This window comes from Phoca vitulina, unplaced genomic scaffold, assembly GCF_004348235.1.
Source record: "Phoca vitulina isolate PV1807 unplaced genomic scaffold, GSC_HSeal_1.0 scaffold60, whole genome shotgun sequence".
Classification (NCBI taxonomy): Eukaryota; Metazoa; Chordata; class Mammalia; order Carnivora; family Phocidae; genus Phoca; species Phoca vitulina.
Window position 1 is genome coordinate 6,959,666 of NW_022589763.1, and position 17,538 is coordinate 6,977,203.

The 17,538-nt window shown below is 45.7% G+C and overlaps 1 protein-coding gene and 1 long non-coding RNA gene across 2 annotated transcripts in view; one reads left to right on the forward strand and one right to left on the reverse strand.

The window, feature by feature from the left end:
- Positions 1–1,896: 1,896 nt before the first annotated feature.
- LOC116623753 lies at positions 1,897–6,998 on the reverse strand. Its single transcript, XR_004297755.1, has 3 exons — positions 6,899–6,998; positions 3,697–3,860; positions 1,897–1,993 (listed from the first exon to the last, which is right to left on the reverse strand). It is a non-coding gene; the product is annotated as an uncharacterized LOC116623753 (long non-coding RNA).
- Positions 6,999–7,518: 520 nt separating this feature from the next.
- CLCN4 (chloride voltage-gated channel 4) overlaps positions 7,519–17,538 on the forward strand; it is a 67,658-nt gene continuing 57,638 nt past the window's right edge. The window contains exons 1-2 of the mRNA XM_032391084.1: positions 7,519–7,955; positions 9,129–9,401. The gene's annotated coding sequence lies outside the window, so the exon portion shown is untranslated. The remainder of the gene's footprint in view (positions 7,956–9,128; positions 9,402–17,538) is intronic.

Here is a 17,538-nt window from a genome sequence, read left to right on the forward strand (position 1 = left end):
GGAGGGGCTGGATTGCGTGTACTTAGAGTCTACACCAGTCACTTTTCTCTCTCCTCTTTTTTTTTTTTTTAAGATTTTATTTATTTATTTGTGTGTGAGAGAGAGAGGCAGGCAGAGGGAGAAGCAGGCTCCCCGCTGGGCGGGGAGCCCCATGCGGGGCTCGGTCCCAGGACCCCAGGATCACGACCTGAGCCGAAGGCAGAAGCTTCACCGACTGAGCCCCCCAGGCGCCCCTACAATGGTGAACTCTAAAAAGTGGCTGGGAAACGGAACCTTTTTGGCATCAAATCATGCTTGATAAGGAATTTCGAGCCAGGGTTTCCCCAGCTCTGCACCTTCTCCGCGGGGCCGCCCTGCGCGCCCTGGGCGGTCGAGCCGCACCTCCAGCCTCTCCCACTAGGTGGCAGTAGCGCTGCTGTCCCAGAGCGGGGGCGGCCAAAACGGCCCAGCGGCAGATCCGGAGGGAAAATGTCAAGGATTCAAAGGGATACCAAGTAGCAATCTGTGAAGAAGATAGAAGCTCAGGAGCAGAATAAGAAAGGAATTTCTATGGAAGAGAAATTGAGACTGACCAGCGGACGATTAAACATTACCACCAGTTTTGGGCTGGCATCTTCTTTCCTGAAGATTTTTATAAGCAGAATAATCTAGGATGACTAAGAATTGTTCCCTCGGGGTTTTGCAGTTAGGATGTGAGAATCTTCGAGTAATGAAATCTGCATTAAAAAGCAGCCAAAATTGTTTATTCCATGAGCATCGTGTCTACTATAGCACTTTCGAGAAAACAAGCAATAACTGTTTCTTGTTACAAAAGTAATACACAGTAATCGTAGAAAAATTAGGACATGTAAGTAAGCTAAAAGGAAGAAAAATGTGAAACACCCCTAATCCCGCTAGCCAGTGAAATTCCAGTGTTGGTTGAGACTTTAGTGGATTTGCTACCTAACTGTTTCCTACGTTCATGTATAAAGGTATTCATGTAGATAAAAATATAGTACATTGTAGAGGCAGAAAACTTTTCCCTCTGGGTTCTTTGGCTGGTCTAATAATGAAATCGGCAGAAGACAGATTAACAGGAGAAAAACAAATCTAATTGTGTACGTATGGGAGCCCATAGAGATAGGAGACTCCAAGAAGTGAGCCAAGCTAGCAGCTTTTACACCTTTTAGACAGAGAAACCATGAATCTGTGAAGAGTTGACAGAAGTTGGGGCTCGGGGTAGCGAAGTAGCGAAGAAGTAGCCGGTTTGCTTACACAGCCTTCTCGGCCTTGACGTCCCCATCGCTGGCAAGAAGGCCGTCTCCCTTCCTCCCGGGACAGGACGGGGACCTTCACGGGGGACACTTATGTCCTGCTTCCAGGGCACAAAGGAGGTCAGAGAGTCCTTGCGCCCGCTGCTTCTCATGTAACTAAGTTCCAAACCGTCAATAGGCCGAAGTGGCCCGTTTGGGGGCAGCCTGTCGTGCAGCCCATCGTGAGCAAGGATGCAGGTCCCTGAGTCTGCTTGACACGAACCGCAAACCCGCGCGGAGCCGGTGTCCGTCCCGTGCCGGCACGGGGAGCACGCTGGCTCTCGTCTCTCCCCCAAGAAGCCCGGGGGCACCGTCCTGCTCATCTCCCGTGTGCACCGACCCGTCCTTAACCCTGCGGGAGGGACGAACTGGCCCCCCTCTTGCATCTGCATCACCCCTTCTGGCCTCGGAGTGCCCCTGCCCCACGCCGAGATGCGCCCCGGCTCCTTCCAGCGTCTCACGCACGCTGGGCTAACTGGGCCCCCTTTCTAGGCAGTGAGCTTGACAGATACGGTGTGCGCAGTGTCACAGGGACCTTAAAATACAGGGGAGGTGGGAGAGAGAATATTCCGGCAGATGAAACGTCCTTAGCTGTTAGAATCGTAGAGGGCTGGCCATGGAAGGTATCCCAGAGATTCCCGGGGCTGAGAGTCTCATCTCACAAACTAGGAGACCGGATGCAGAGAGAGGCCGAGAAGCTTCTAAAAGACAAAATGACCTCAAAAAACAGTTCTGAAAGGATCCTTACATGTAGCATGCAAATACAAATCTTTCGTAAAAACTTTGGTCATCTGACCATGTAACCTCAACTTAGTGCATGTGCCAGAAACACAGTTTGGATCTATTTTTTTTTGAGTTTTGTATCTGAGACACGGCTAAACTTTTTAAAACAAAAGCTGGAAGAGCTCTGTGTGTCAGATTATCTGTACGTCTGTGTATGTACATTAGAGACGTGTGATATTTTTCTACCTCTGGATGGTATTGCCAAAACTAATTTGTAAAGAACTCTATTTTCATTGGCTTAAAGAAATTTGTTTATATAAATCAAGTATACTCTCAGAAATGTAGAAAGTAACCCAAATATTTTTTCAAGTTCACACGATCTGCGATAATCTTTGATAAATAAAAATTAATTCAAATTCGTTGGTTTAATAGAAGCAAGCACGTCTCCAAAATTTGTCAACAAAAAAATAACTAAGAAAACAGTTAACTATTTGATGTCTAATCCAAGCATCATTGTTAAAAAGAAGTAATTTAGGGGGGGCCTGGCTGGCTCAGGGGGTAGAGGGTGCAACTCTACCTCGGGGTTATGAGTTTGAGCCCCATATTGGGTGTAGAGATCACTTAAAAATAAAATCTTGGGGCACCTGGGCGGCTCAGTCGGTTAAGCGTCTGTCTTTGGCTCAGGTCATGATCCCAGGGTCCTGGGATCGAGTCCTACATCAGGCTCTCTGCTCTGCAGGGAGTCTGCTTCTCCCTCTCCTTCAGCTCCTGCTCTCTGTCTCCATCTCTGTCTGTCTCTCTCTCAGATAAACAAATAAAATTAAAAAATAAATAAATAAAAATAAAATCTTAAAAAAAGAAACAATTTAAACAAGTGTAAATAAGGGCAAAGTTTATGCTACGTTAAATGAAATGATGGCTATTCAGTGAACATCTAACTCATTTCCAAATAAGATGAACATTAAATGTGAAACATAAGTTTATCTACTTTTGTTTTTTTAATTTTTACAGAGAGAAACTAATATGTGGGTCTATTGATAACCATGTTTTATGCCACATGGAAAAAAATTATTATAAGAAAGAATATACTTCCAATAATTTTGAAATGTATTTATCAGTTTGCTAATCTACCACAGGATGCTGATATATGATAGACAGGTCACGGTGGCCTGCTTCCCAGTTTTCCCTGGAAAGCAAAAATTACAAATAGTTTAAAAAGTTGGGAGAAGGGCTGCCGCAGCAAAAATGAACCGACAAGAGAGTAAGTCAGAGCACTTGGAACAAGAAGCGTAAGCTAACTGCGCACAAGCCCTGCTCGGTTCCGGGGAGCGGGGAGCGCAGGCGCCCCAGGGCAGGGTGAGAGGCAATGGGGCTCCCAGGCGAGCTTCTTCCTGCTGCGGGAGGATTTACTGGAACTTCCTGTTTCTCAGACTGGGCTCCCAGACCCTTGGGGAGTGAGCATTAGCATTTATTTAAATCGAAAATACACGTATGATCTACATCTATCTAGATAAGTGGATACTACGTCTCTTCAATTTTATCTCTCATTTATAGATGGATTTATTATCTGCATATAGATAAAAGGATAATTTCATCAAGTGCAAAAGAGAGTGCATGCATGGCATATACTCAAAATAGGAAATACGTGTCAGTTGGTGAAACTTTTATTTCAGTTACTTACATGGTTTTATCGGTGTAAGTAGGTGCTGGGCCGTAATATACACTCTCTTTCTTGCTGTGGAATGATCCAACGTGTTTGAAAGCCACCGCTCTTCTACCACAGGAAATAGAGCAATGGAAGGGCCTGTGTGGCCAGCTGAAAAGGCCAGTGCAAGAAACACCACCCTTGGGAAAAAAAGAAAAAAAGAAAAAGAAAAGGAGAAAAAGAACAAAAGGGGGGGGAAAGAAGAAAAAAATTATTTAAAAGCACTTCCCCCATTTCCTGTAACTGCTTGCAAGGCTGGGAATTCTGATGGCGGCTTCCCAGCAATTTACAGCTGTGCCATCAGTTTGGACCTTGCTGTTCCATCTTTCGAATTTTTATTCTGTCTGCTCAGCTTAGAGCAAGCGCCTCCAGCAATAATGTGGGGATCCCGTTGCCCTGCCTGTCGTATCGTCGGCAGTCTCACAGAGCAATGTCAGCATGAGCCTGGAGACACGAGTGAATCTCATGCTGTAATTTACAAAAAGCATACAGTTTATTTTAAGTGGTGCAGAGGCAACTGTGCCGTCCTCCCTGAGTGCATCTGTGATTACTCCTTAGCGCCAGCCTTGGGCCATTTCCTTCCTAGATAAGCTTTGGAAGTTTTTGAAATCGAGAAAATAACATTTGAACTAATAAAGTGGAAGTTGTCAGAAAAAAAGAGGGTTTTGTTTGCTTGCTTTTAGTTTTCTTGTTTGTTTGTTTTGGTTTTGGTTTTACAAAACTACTAGAGATAATAAGGATGAAAGAAAGGGACTGCATATGAAAAGGAGGAGGCGTGTTTTGGGTAAAAGATGGTATGAGGGGTGGAGATGCATTTTTGGCAAGGGGGGAAAAAAGAAAGTAATTTCATCCTAAAGGAAAATCATTGTTCCAGAATAAGAAAGAAAAAAAGGACAAATCCCAAATGGATACAGAAAGTTGTAGAAGGCTTGCAGAAAAGGGATCTTGAGAAAGGAATCTTATGTGTGGCTAAGCAGACTGAGATTAAAATGGATTTATTTAAATTAAAAAGAAAAAAGGAAGAATTTTAATATCAAAAGCGCAGTGGTGCACAATTAGAATTTGGTTTTCTCTCTGTTAAAAGGAAAAAGTGTTCTTAAATTATTGGTCTGCTCTTAATAAGAAATTGCAAACAAAGGTTTTTCTTTACCTTTCATGTAATCTGCCTAGAAAACAAAGATTCTGTGTTTTGTCTTCATCAGGTTACTTAAGCAAATTGTCTTCTTTATGTAAAAAGCTAAGTTTTTTTTCCAACTAACTTTTTAATGGTATGTTAAATTTCATGGGAAGCATTTTCAAATAAGAAGCCATGCTAAACTTTCTTTAGGAAATATTTACATGGAAGTTATTAATATAAACGTTCCAGAAAGTATATGAAGTTCATGGGGATCTGATGTACTGACACAGTGTTATCAGTCATAATTCCAGCTATTGTCTTAAAATATGGTATATCAGAGAAATAACCAAATTTTCTTGTCAGTTGCATTATAATGACTTCTCATCTGCTCTTTAACCATTGCCAATTTTTAAGCCTTTTACCATTTACAGATAGTTACTGTTTTATTCTGATGCTTTTGCAAAAATGTTCCTGCAAAAATGCTTTATCTTTGAGGAGATTCACGAAAAAGACCCCCCCCCACACAAAGTACTCTGTAGAATACAGGTTTCTGATGACTTTAAGATCATAACACGGAACTGGGTAAGTATTTCTAAAACTTTCATGGAAAAGTGATGAATTCATCCAACTAACAAAAGATCGAGATCAACAAGAATTAATTACAGGAGACCAAATGGATTAATGAAGATGATTAGAATTTTTATGACTTCATTTAAAATATTGCTGGTTCTTTAATGTTTTGTTTGCAGATTTAAAAGGATCTGAAAGAACATGATCAATCACTATTCCTGCTGCACTTATATAACTAATCAGGCCAAGCTTATTAAAAGTCAACTTAATTTGCAAAACAAATTAGTCTTGCCATGGTTGTCTTTGATGGAAATGGAAATGATTATGGAGAGAAATTTATGTTTCAGTGATACACCCCTGTGGATATTAGATTCTAGTGCTGTTGATCATCTCTGAGGTTTATTTTCTACTTGTAAACTGGACTGGATCCCAAGTTCTAGCTTCCTCCAATATTTGGCTAAAACTCTCCAGACTAGCATTTCCAATTTTCTCCCACTATTTTCACTTGGAATCACTATGAAATTAAACCTGCCTTCCCCCACCCCCCACCCCGAAGCCATGCAAGCTGAAACTGGACAACTTGATATAAACTTCAAAGAAATCCCAGCAGCCCATGTGCAGACAATCTTTGTACCTGCTGCTGTGTGGCCACTCGGAAAGATCACCGGGGACATTCACACTGCAAACAGGAAAATCTGATTGCTTGACTGCCCTGCTTGCACTCTATCTAAAGATACCTAGAATCCCACTTTTAGAAATCTTCTCAGCTGACTGCTCTCCAAACTCAGAAAACGGAATTTCTAACTTGCTTGAACCATTAATCTTTGTTTTTCTTTTGTTTCCATAGAAATGCCTCTCATTAAATTACCTGATTGCTCACATCACATAGATGCCGAAGCCCATGCGTAACACCACTTCCTGAAATACAACATTCTCAAGTTCATCCTGCCTCGGGTCATCGTGAGGATACGTGTTTGGTAATACATCATGTTATGCCTATGTAAATAACTTAAAATTTTTTTTTGGTAGATTGACTTAGTAAAGTAAAATCTGAATCTGATTACAACCCATTGGATTTATTTGGTTGGTTAAACCTTGGCTCCTGGGTATCTCTGCTCTGGGGAAGTTTTCAATGCTTGGCTATTGTTTTCCCTACAATCATCATATTGACCTTTCTAGCGCATTGTATACTCTCGAAGCTTTTAAATGCCTGTTGGCAGCCAATCACATGCCAGATGGCGTCCATTAAGAGCAGGCAACTGGATGAAATCAACAATAACCACATGAATGATGAAGATGGTGACTACACGGCCCTCTGGCCTGATGACTCAACTAATGGAAACGGTAAATGTGTGATCTTCCAGCCTGACTAGTCACCAACCGTGGTAGTGGAGAGTAACGCCCATAATGGCTGGTCATACTCTGAGGCTGCTGAGCTCTGACCCAAAGGGGGGGGAAATTGTTAAAATTTAGAAACAAAGGGAGACCAACCTTGAAGTGTCCCCGAGCAGACAGAAGCAGTTTGGTCACGCTGGCCAAGCTTAATGTGGCTTATCCTGCAAGGCTACCTGGACCTGGTCGTTTCTTGCTTGTGTCTCTGGAAATGATAAGCAAAACTTGAACTGCTTCCCGAAGTTGATATGACTGGTAACCACTGAAAATTCTAATATTGTAACTAATCACTGTGAAGAATAAACAGTCACAGCTTTGTCACTGGATAAGCTGCTGTAAACCACGCACCCCTGAGCCTCATTCCATGTTTTGGTTTGAATGCTCCCCAGTCTGCAAACTTTCTGGGGCCCGCACAGTAATTTTTTACTGACTGCTACTTCGGTGATTCCTTTGGTTTTCTTTTGGCTATTTTGAACCTTTGACAGAAGTTATGTCATTCTGTTCAAAATGACATGGCCGTTTTAGGCCTTTCCTGAACCGCCTGTTTGCTGTAATGTTCTTTACACTTGAGCAATCCCCTCCGAAAGAGAAGGCGAAACCAACCTCTTGGCAAAACAAAAAAAAAAACCAAAAAAAAACCGCCCCACAACGAGGAAGGTGCCTTTACTCGAATCATTTCTGCCCAGCCGGAACACCACCGAGAAGTCCCTCCAGACCGCAGGGGGCCATCTTACAGACCCCCGCCCTCCCCACCGCCCGGGGAGTCCGGCCTCTCTGTCGCAGCAGCCGGTGCAGCCGGGCCTCTCGGGGCAGGGCTTGGGTGTCGCGGCCGCTGGGTTCCCCTCTGGCCGGGAAGGCACCGAGCGTAGGAGGCGAACGAGATCGGCGTGGCGGGCCTCCGGAGCCCGGAGCGACCCAGCTGGCTGGGCCGGACAGAGTGGCTGGGCCCAGCACGTGACCGCCCAGCCCGGCTCCGCGGGGGGTGGGGGTGGGGCCGCCCTGGGCGCCGGAGCATGAAATCGACATCTGCCTGGGGCAGGAAAGTGAGCCTGTCAGACTCCGTCTCCGTGAGACCCTCCACCCACGGGAGCGGGGGATTGCGCTAGCGTTTTATTTATTTATTTATTTTTGTATCTCCGGAACCAGAAAGCAAAAGGTAAGTTACTTATCACCTAGAAAAACAAGCTTCAGAGGAGTGACTAGAAAACCACAGGACCGGCCACATTGTTGGGTTTTAAAATCCGGTGCAGAAAATAATAGGTCGTTGTGAGGGGCGGGGGCCCATATATATGTCCCAAATTAAGAGGCTGACCTTCTGAACGGAGATTTGGTTAGTCTGGAGGGAATGGTGGCAAAAGGGCCCGGGTTAAATATAGAAGGACACCAAAGCGGCTGGAGTAAATAGCAAGTAGGTAACTCTTGCCTGCTTGTAAAACCATCTATTTCACATCTCTTTCGGGGGTAGGAGGTGAGGCAATGTTAAAATTGTGACTTAAACTTTATGGAAAGTAAACTGGTATCTGAAACGGGAATACAAGTAAGACCAGTTTCTGCCTTTGTCCTTCCGCATTTCAAAACCGTTTATATGGTTTGGCAGAAGAAAACTTAATGGGTTCACTGCTTAAGTTTGAAATACGCCATTTCAGGTTTACATGATCACTGTTGGAATTTTCTAAGGCTTTCTAGGCAAGGCTGTTTCAGTTGTGAATGAGAAATGTTGACATCGTGCATATTTTCTGTAATAGTAACATGACTCACTTCTGCAGAATGTGATAAAAATTAAAAAGCGTGAAATAATGAGTTATTGTGAATTAACTCTTTCATGTCTGAGAGATCAGATTCCTTGCCAGAAGGTTTAAGAAAACACACAAGTACAACCATGCTCATGCAATAGTGCTTTAAGTCAGCAAATATTCCAGTAAGTAGTATGAATATGTGGTATCCCTTTTTTTTCCCTGTGGCAAATGCAAGTTAATATTAGAATGTAGCTATTGAGAGTAAATAAAAGCATTAGTCATTAGTGCAGTTAGCATAATATTCCATAATGAATATGCTTCAAATTAAAGTATTTGATATATTTGATAAATGATTTGAAACACTGACCCTCTGTGCTAAGTATTTCCATGCACTTTATATTTTAACTGTCATTTTGATGTACACAAAATATATTTCTCCGTTGCCTTTGATAAAGACTTTTAAAAAATAAAACACTAAATTGTTCCCTTTCATTACTAATCCCTTTATTGCTAACTCTTTTGAAATCCTATTACATGCTTGGAGCCTGTAATCATTTGGATTTCTCCTTCTGTGTGCTGCTTGTTTCCCACAGTCGGTGAAAGGCCGGGAAAGCTGCGCACATTCAGGCAGGCGGCCCAGAAGCGAGGCCGGAGCGGGGCTTCCCGGCCACTTGCTCCTCACCGCCGGGGACTTCCAGGGTCTTCCTCGCCCCCCGCCCCCTCCCCGCCTCGCCCCGAGGGCGTCACGTGGCGGCGTGGGGCCCGCCTCCGGTGACGTCACCGCGCTCGCAGCCGTCGCGCCGAAGAAAGGATGCTCTAGGATGCCGTGCAGGTGGGCGGCGGGGATGCGCCATGCGGCACTGCAGGTAAGGGACGCGCGGCGGCCACTCTGCCGGCGCAGCCCGGGTCTGCAGGCCCGCGGCCCGTCGACGCCCCAGAAAGCGAAAGTGGGGGTCTTTGGCCGCTGCGGCTGCTGCGTGCACCAGGCGGGGCTGCCGGGGTGCGGGGGTGTTGCAGGCCCACGCGTGACTTGGAGCTTGGCATGCCCCCCGGGAGAGCGCGCAGGGGCCAGACGGGAAGACCGGGGCCTCTTGCTCGGGAGAGAAAAAAATCTGGAATGGAGAGAGAAAGGGGCTTGTCAAAGATAGCCGTCACCTGCTTTCTGGCTGTCATTGTGCTTCTTAAATAATGACACGTTTACTGATTCTCCTTCCAGGGGTTTGTCCTCAGTATTTAGCCCGATTTCTTGTAAAGCAAAAGCTGCTTTGCTCTGAATGGGATGGAAACTTACTGGTTAGCAATTTAAAGAGCTAAATGTGCAATATAAATCGTTTTGCATTATTTTGCAAGGTTCCAGCGTTTAAAGGGGATATGTCAGAAAGGCATTTTTCCCCCCTCCAGGTGTTTTAAGTAGATTGGAAAATAACAGTATTCAATAAAATAAAATGCAACCTCCGAAGATTAACTGCGAGTGTAAGAGCGAATCAGCTACATCTCTGAAGAACAAAATGGTTTTTAGAAGGGGGTGGGGTGGAGATGAACACCCAAACCGAAGAATTCCCAGTGTTTTTTTAATTTCCGTTTTGAATAATTAGCCTGCTGGAAGAAGGGGCTTGATGACTCAGCGGCAGATGGAGGGGGGTCAGGTGACTTTTCAGTTCTGGCCGGTGGGGGGGCGTTTAATGGACTCTGTTAAGCGTTCTGACCTGTTTACATTCCTTTCTCTGGTTCAAATAGGGCCTGAGGTGGGGACATGGGTGGGCACCCTTAGGAGGAGAATCTGTAAAACATGACCCCTCTGGAAGTTGGGTGGCAGTAAATTGTACTGGAACTCACACCATGAATAATTTGATTCCCCAGCAGCTGTTGGAGGACAGTGTTAAAAAGCAGTGCTATTTTAGTTGGTACTATAAAGGTTTTTTATTCTTTTCCCCTTGGCGGTGGGCTTACTGTCAGGCAGCCCAGATAGCTTTGGCTCTAAGAAGGGGATTATAGACTTCCTCTCTCTGTTTTATTTTCTAACCAAATTTCAGTTGATTTGCTCTGATTATTTATTTCAGAGTAAGGAGAAGCTATAAAAACAATGGGGAATTCTCTTCCAACTTAGAACTTTATAAGATTGCCATTCAGAAGACATCAAGGAGAAAAGAGGATGTGAGCCCTGTTTAAAGAAAAACGGGGATGGAGATGGGGTGAAGTCAGCAAAGAAAAATGGGGATGGGGTGAAGTCAGTGAGACTTACCTTTAATTTTGCTAAAATCAAAATAATGTTTCTGTGAAATTCATGCTATGTCAGAAAATGAGCTGGCAAGATATTGGGACGTGGTCTTGCATATACTTCAGCCTAGAGATCCAAATGTCAAAATCCTATCTTTGTCCATATCCACGCCTATATATTTATATATCCATACATTCATGTTTCTATCTCTACAGCTGTGTCTTTGCTTCTGTAGTCTTTTTAAAAAATTGTGCTTATAGGGGCACCTGGGTGGCTCAGTCGTTAAGCGTCTGCCTTCGGCTCAGGTCATGGTCCCAGGGTCCTGGGATGGAGCCCCAAGTCGGGCTCCCTGCTCAGCGGGAAGCCTGCTTCTCCCTCTCCCACTCCCTCTGCTGTGTTCCCTCTCTCGCTGTGTCTCTCTCTGTCAAATAAATAAATAAAATCTTAAAAAAAAAAATTGTGCTTATATAAGAAAATGCCAAGCTATTTTCCAAGGTGGGCGTACCATTTTGCATTTCTGCCAGCAATGTATGAGAATTTCAGTTGCTCAAGGATCCTTGCCAGCACCTTGGTTTTGTTTTGTTTTTAATTTTAGCCATGCTCGTAGGTATGTAGGGGTTATCTCTTCGTGTTTATTTTTTTTTTAAGTGAATGAGTCTTATCGTATGTAAATTATTCCCTGCCAGCCCCTTGGTTATTGTCAGTTTTTAAAAAAATTTTAACCATTCTGGTAGGTAGTTATGGTATCTCATTGTGGTTTTTTCTTCTTTTTAAATTTTTTAGTAATTTACTTATTTATTGTGTTTCGAGTCTGTTTCTCCCTGCTAGAATATGAGGTCCAGGAAGCCTGGGATTTGTGTATGTATTGTTCATTCCTCCATCTCCAGCACTGGGCGTGGTACTGGGAGTATTTAGTTACCGTTTAAGAAATCGGTCAATGTTTTGCAGTTGCACACGTCCTGAAGGCCTGGGAGAGCCACCTTGCTCACCCCAGAGGGGGTTAAACCATCGGCGGGGCCTCTGCGGTTCCCGCTGGTGGAGGAGTCAGGGATGAACTGGATTTGGCAGCACGTTTCGGGCTGAAATCATTCTCAAGGAGCTAGCTAGCAATTTTCATTACCTAGCTGGTAACTGAGCTTCATTTTTCATTAACCATTTTCAAGTTCCTGGATCCAACCATGCTTGAAGCTTCAATTAAAAAAATTTTTATTTCTCCCACCCCCTACCCCCCTGCCTTTGGCAACCACCAGTCTGTTCTCTGTGAGCTTTTTTCCCCCTTCGATTCCACATATAAGAGGGATCCTACAGTATTTGACTTTCTCTGTCTGCCTGCCTTACTTCCCCTTAGCATAATGCCCTCGAGGTCCATCCATGTTGCAAATAGCAAGCTTTCATTCATTCTTTTTTTTTTTTTTTTAAAGATTTTATTTATTTATTTGACAGAGACACAGCGAGAGAGGGAACACAAGCACAAGGGGGAGTGGGGAAGGGAGAAGCAGACTTCCTGCAAAGCGGGGGAGCCCGATGCGGGGCTCTATCCCAGGACCCTGGGATCATGACCTGAGCCAAAGGCAGACGCTTAATGACTGAGCCGCCCAGGCACCCCCATTTTTTCTTATGGCCGAATAATATTCCACTGTAAATATATACCACAGTTTCTTTATCCATTCATCCATCGACAGACACTTAGGTGGTTCCCGTGCCTTGGCTATTGTAAATAATGCTGCAATGAACATAGCAGTGTGAATGTCTTTTTGAGTTAGTGTTTTTGTTTCCTTCTGTAAATACCCAGAAGTGGAATTCCTGGGTCGTATGGTAGTTCTATTTTTAGTTTTTTTGAGGAGCCTCCGTACTGTCTTCCACAGTGGGGGCACTAATTTTCATTCCTACCAACAGTGCACGAGGGGTCCCTTTTCTCTACATCCTTGCCAACGCTTGTTATTTCTGGTCCTTTTGTTAATAGCCATTCTAATAGGTGTGCGGTGTTACTTAGTTGTGGCTTTGATTTGCATTTCCCTGATGATTAGTGATGTTGATCATCTTTTCATGTGCCCGTTGGCCATCTGCCTGTCTTCTTGGAACAATGTCTATTTAGATCTTCTGCCCATTTTTTGATCAGATTTTTTTTTTCTGTTGAATTGTATCCTTTATATTTTGGATATTAGCTTCTTATCAGATAGATGCTTTGCAAATGTTTTCTCCCATTCAGTAGGTTGCCTTTTCATTCTGTAGATGAATTCTTTTGCTGTGTGGAGCTTTTTAATATGATGTAGTCCCACTTACTTATTTTTGCTTTTGTTTCTTTGACTTTTGGTGTCAGATTCCAAAAATCATCGCCAAGACCTATGTCAAGGAGCTTATCGCCTAGGTTTTCTTCTAGGAGTTTTATGGTGTCAGGTCTAATGTTCAAGTCTTTAATCTATTTTGAATTAATTTTTGTATCTGGTGTAATTTTGTATATGGCATTTCTTACAAAGTTTGGACACCCTGATGTGTTGTTGTAGTAATTCAGCAATTTGTTTATTGCAATTTCCTTCATTTGGTTCAGGTTGGCCACAGGGATTAAGATCCTTGGGTCCCTTCCTTCCTTCTCCCTCATCCAGCCCTAGACAGAGCAGAACGGGTGATAGAGTTGGATGTAGAGACCTGGATTCTACTCTGGCTTCCGGACTGTGTAACCTTGGGCACGTTACTTTGTGCCTTTGGGCCTTAATTATCTCTTCCTCAAAGTAACCAAGAAATTTAGATCAGGGTTTCTCCGCCTCAGCACTGTTGACCTTTGGGGCTGAATAAATCTGTTGGGGGGGGGCGTCCTGCGCACTGTGGGAGGCTGGGCAGCATCCCTGGGCTCCACTCACTAGGTGCCAGTAGCGCCCCTCCCCCAGCCGGGACAACCAGAATGTCTCTAGATGCTGCCACCTCTCCCCCTGGGGTAGGGAGCATTGCCCCTGGTCGAGAACCACTGATCTGGATGATCTCTAAAAGTTCTTCTAGCTTCAGTATTCTAGAATTCATTTTCCTATGATTTGTTTGATGCTAAGCCCTTGATCAGAGATCCGATTCCCTTTCATCGCGTCTGTATATCGGAAAATACAACGCGAAAGCTTTTTTACGCTGTGGGGTTCCAGAAGTAGCTTCGGTCCGAAAGGGGAGGCCTGTTTGTGCGCCGGTTGTGACTGGGAAGCTAGCTGGGCAGACAGGAGAGTGCCAGGGAGAGGGGCCGCCCGGCCCAGTGCCCTCTGTAGCCACACGAGGGGGCGGGCAGCGTGGCTGCTGGTCCTGCTTGCTGGTCCTGCTGCTTCCTTGGCTTTCGAGGGGGGATCGGAGGGATGTCAGAGGGTCTGCAAGCTGGAAGACCCCCAAGAGACAGGAAGCAGTGATGGCAGTGGCATTGCAAGGTGTGGGCCGTGTGCGGCGCGGGTGGCCGTGGGAGGCTTAGAATGGCCGGGAGACCCCCGTCCCCCGGGCTGGGACCGCTCTGTGCCCGTCCCCCCTCCCCCCCTTCCCTTGCCGTCAGCCTTCGCTCTCACTCTTCCAGGCCCCATAAAATCGGTCTCGGTGGGCGGTTTGGCCCGCTGTGCGGGAGGCCGGGCGGCCGGGTCCCCGCTCAGCCTGTCCCGGAGCCGGCCCCCCGCTCCCGTGTGGCTCAGGGGGCTTGGAACCCTTGCTGGGCCTTCTGGCCCCGTCTCTGCAGCAAGTCCAATTCGTGAAAGAAGATTGAAAAAGGAGGGTATTCACCATGAAAGAGACTTAAGAGACTGAGAAAGTGTCCCAGTCCCCTCTGTTGCTGCGACAGAGACCAGAGACTAGGGGGCTCATCCCCAGCAGCCCATGACTTCTCACAGCATTGGAGGCTGGCACCGTTGGCTTCCGGTGAGGTCCCTCTTCTGGGTCGCAGACGGCCACCTTCTCCTCACCTCCTCACGTGGCAGGAAGAGACTGAATAGCTAGTTCTCTGGGGTCTCTTTTATAGGGCACTCGTCCCATCCTGAGGGCTCCACCTTCAGGACCTGATCACCTCCCAGAGGCCCCGTCTCCAAATACCATCCCATTAGGGGGTCGGTTTCAACAGACGAATTTTGGGAGGACACATTCAGTCCATGACAATAACGAGATGTAACTTGGAGCCCCTGATTGGGCCCTGGCCTGAACAAACATCTGTAATAGGCACTTGGGGACGCCTGGGGTTATTTTTATGTGACCAGCTGTTAGATGATATAAGGAAACTACTGGAAGTTTCGTTAGATGTGATAATCTTGTGGGGTGGTAGGCATCCAGCTAAGCCATTCCGGGATTCCTGACACAGATTCAGTGAGATAATGCATGTGTTGCCTGCTGCCATGTTTTGGGGGAATTTGTTATACAGCAATAGATAACTAACACGTGAGTATGTACAAGAGTCTTATTTATTTATTTATTTTTGGTGATGCACACTGAAGTATTTGGGGATGAAGTGTCATGACGGCGACAAGTTACTGAAACTTTTTAAAAACATTTTTGGAGATCTCTTTAATGTATGGCTGGATACAAGACAGATGAATTCTCATCCCTGCTTCTACATTCAATCTGTAGCCTCAGGAAAATTCTACTGTACACTCAGAAGAGAATGAGAATGAGAAAAGGGCAAATAACAATTTAAGATTATTATAAAAATATTAAAAAAATTTTTTTTTAAAGATTTTATTTATTTATTTGAGAGAGAGAGGGGGGTGAGGGACAGAGGGAGAAGCAGGCTCCCGCTGAGCAGGGAGCCCGTACGGGACTCAATCCCAGGACTCCAGGATCATGACCTGAGCCGAAGACACTACGCTTAACCAACTGAACCACCCAGGTGCCCCTATAAAAATATTTTTGACAGCATGGATCCCCTAAAGGGTCTTGGGGACCCCAAGGTATCCCTAGATCACACTATGAAAACCACTGCTCTAGATAAATAATTTATTTGTAAATGGTTCAGTTAAACGGGGAGAGCAAAAGGTGAGGCAAATATGGCCAAATGGGAACACTTACTGAATTTGAATTTGATTGGTGTTATTCATTGGACTCTTCTGGATAATGTTTTCTGTATTTGAAAATGTTCGTAATAGAAAGTTTTTTTTAACAAGATAGAAAAGGGGGCGGCGCCTGGGTGGCTCAGTCGGTTAAGCATCCAACTCTTAGTTTCGACTCAGGTTATGATCTCAGAGTCGTGAGATCGAGCTCTGCATTGGGCTCCGCGCTCAGTGTGGAGTCTGCTTGAGATTCTCTCTCTCCCTCTGCCCCTCCCACCACTTGCACACTCTCTCTCAAAAATAAATAAATAAAATTAATAAAATCTTTTAAAAAAAGAAAAGAAATGTGGACTCTGGGACATGTGGGGATTCTGACTGAGTAGGTCTGGGGGTGAGGCCCAGCGGGAGCATTTTTAACCTGAGCTCCGGGTGCCCACGAAGGACCCGAGACCCCACCTGAGGCCTGCTGGTGCGGAGGTTCCCCGCACACCACCTCTCCTCCACCCCTCCACCCTCCCGAGCCAGATCGAGTGGTGTTAGTTCGCGGCGAGGCTTATCCGTTTTCCCCCCACCCGTGGGGACAGATGTTGGGGGACAGTCTGCCCCCCCCACTCTCCCTCAGCAGGTGCTGCCGTGCAGGGTGCGGGGAGACCTTGTTATCAAACGGCTGCTTAACCGCTCTTTCAGTGGATGGCGGAGATAAACTTTCCTTTCTAAGGGCAGGAGTGGGTTTCCTTCACAGATCGTGAGAAGTATTTTTGAATGACTTGTTTTCTGTGTTACATACAGCTAGTGAGAGTTTCCGGCAGGATCAAAGTTATGGAAAGAAATCGAAGCTTTCTTCGCATTCCCAGTCCCCGGGGCCTCCTCCCAAAGGTAGCTGCTGCTAACTTGCGTGGGATAAGGTTTCTGAAAATGTGCAAATACACCCATCTCTAGAATGTATATAGTGCTTTGTTGGTTTGCTTTATTGGGAGGTAATTTGCGTGGAGCAAAATGCATGGATTTTTAATTCAGGTGGTTTTGACAGAATATTTCCAGCACCCCCAGAGGGCTCCATCTCACCCTCCTTTAGCCAAACCCTCTGGCAGAGGCAGCCACTAGTCTGATTTTGTCAGCACGGTTTACTTTTGCCTGTTCTTGAATTTCATACACGTAGGAATCCTATGATATGTCTGCTTTCATATCTGGCTGCAAAGATGTTTCCGTAAGACATGAGCCTCAGTATTCATTCATGCATTCACTCCCTCATTTACTTCCTTGTTCAGCGAATATTTGTTGGATCCCTGCCATGTGTCTAGGCCCGGATTTTTCTAGGCCCTGAGTGTTCAGGGGAACAGCCAGTGCAAAGGGCCCGAGGCAAGGCATTTGAAGAACAGCAAGGAGGTCGGCATGTCCAGAGAAGAGCAGCCCAGAGATCACATGGTGGGAAAGGTGCCCTGAGGGGTGGCCGGGGCCGACCATGCAGGGACATGGCAGGAGGGGCACCCATCCTGGATTATTCTCAGTGTGCCGGAGAGCTGCTGGATGCTTTCGGCTGTGCGAGTGGCACGCGGGGACTTGCATTTGAAAGGGTGACTCTGGCTGTCGTAAGAAGAGTCAGAGGTGCGCAAGAGAGAAAGCGGGGTGGCCGGTGAGGAGGCTGGGATGGTGGCCGGGTGAACAGTGACCTGGGTGACCACATGAGCTGGCCCAGGCCTCTGACTGACTTCGCAGCACTCTGTTGCCTGTCCTTCCCTCCGGACAGACTCACACTGCAGCTCGCTCGCCGAGGCTCTTGCTTGCTGTCGGGCA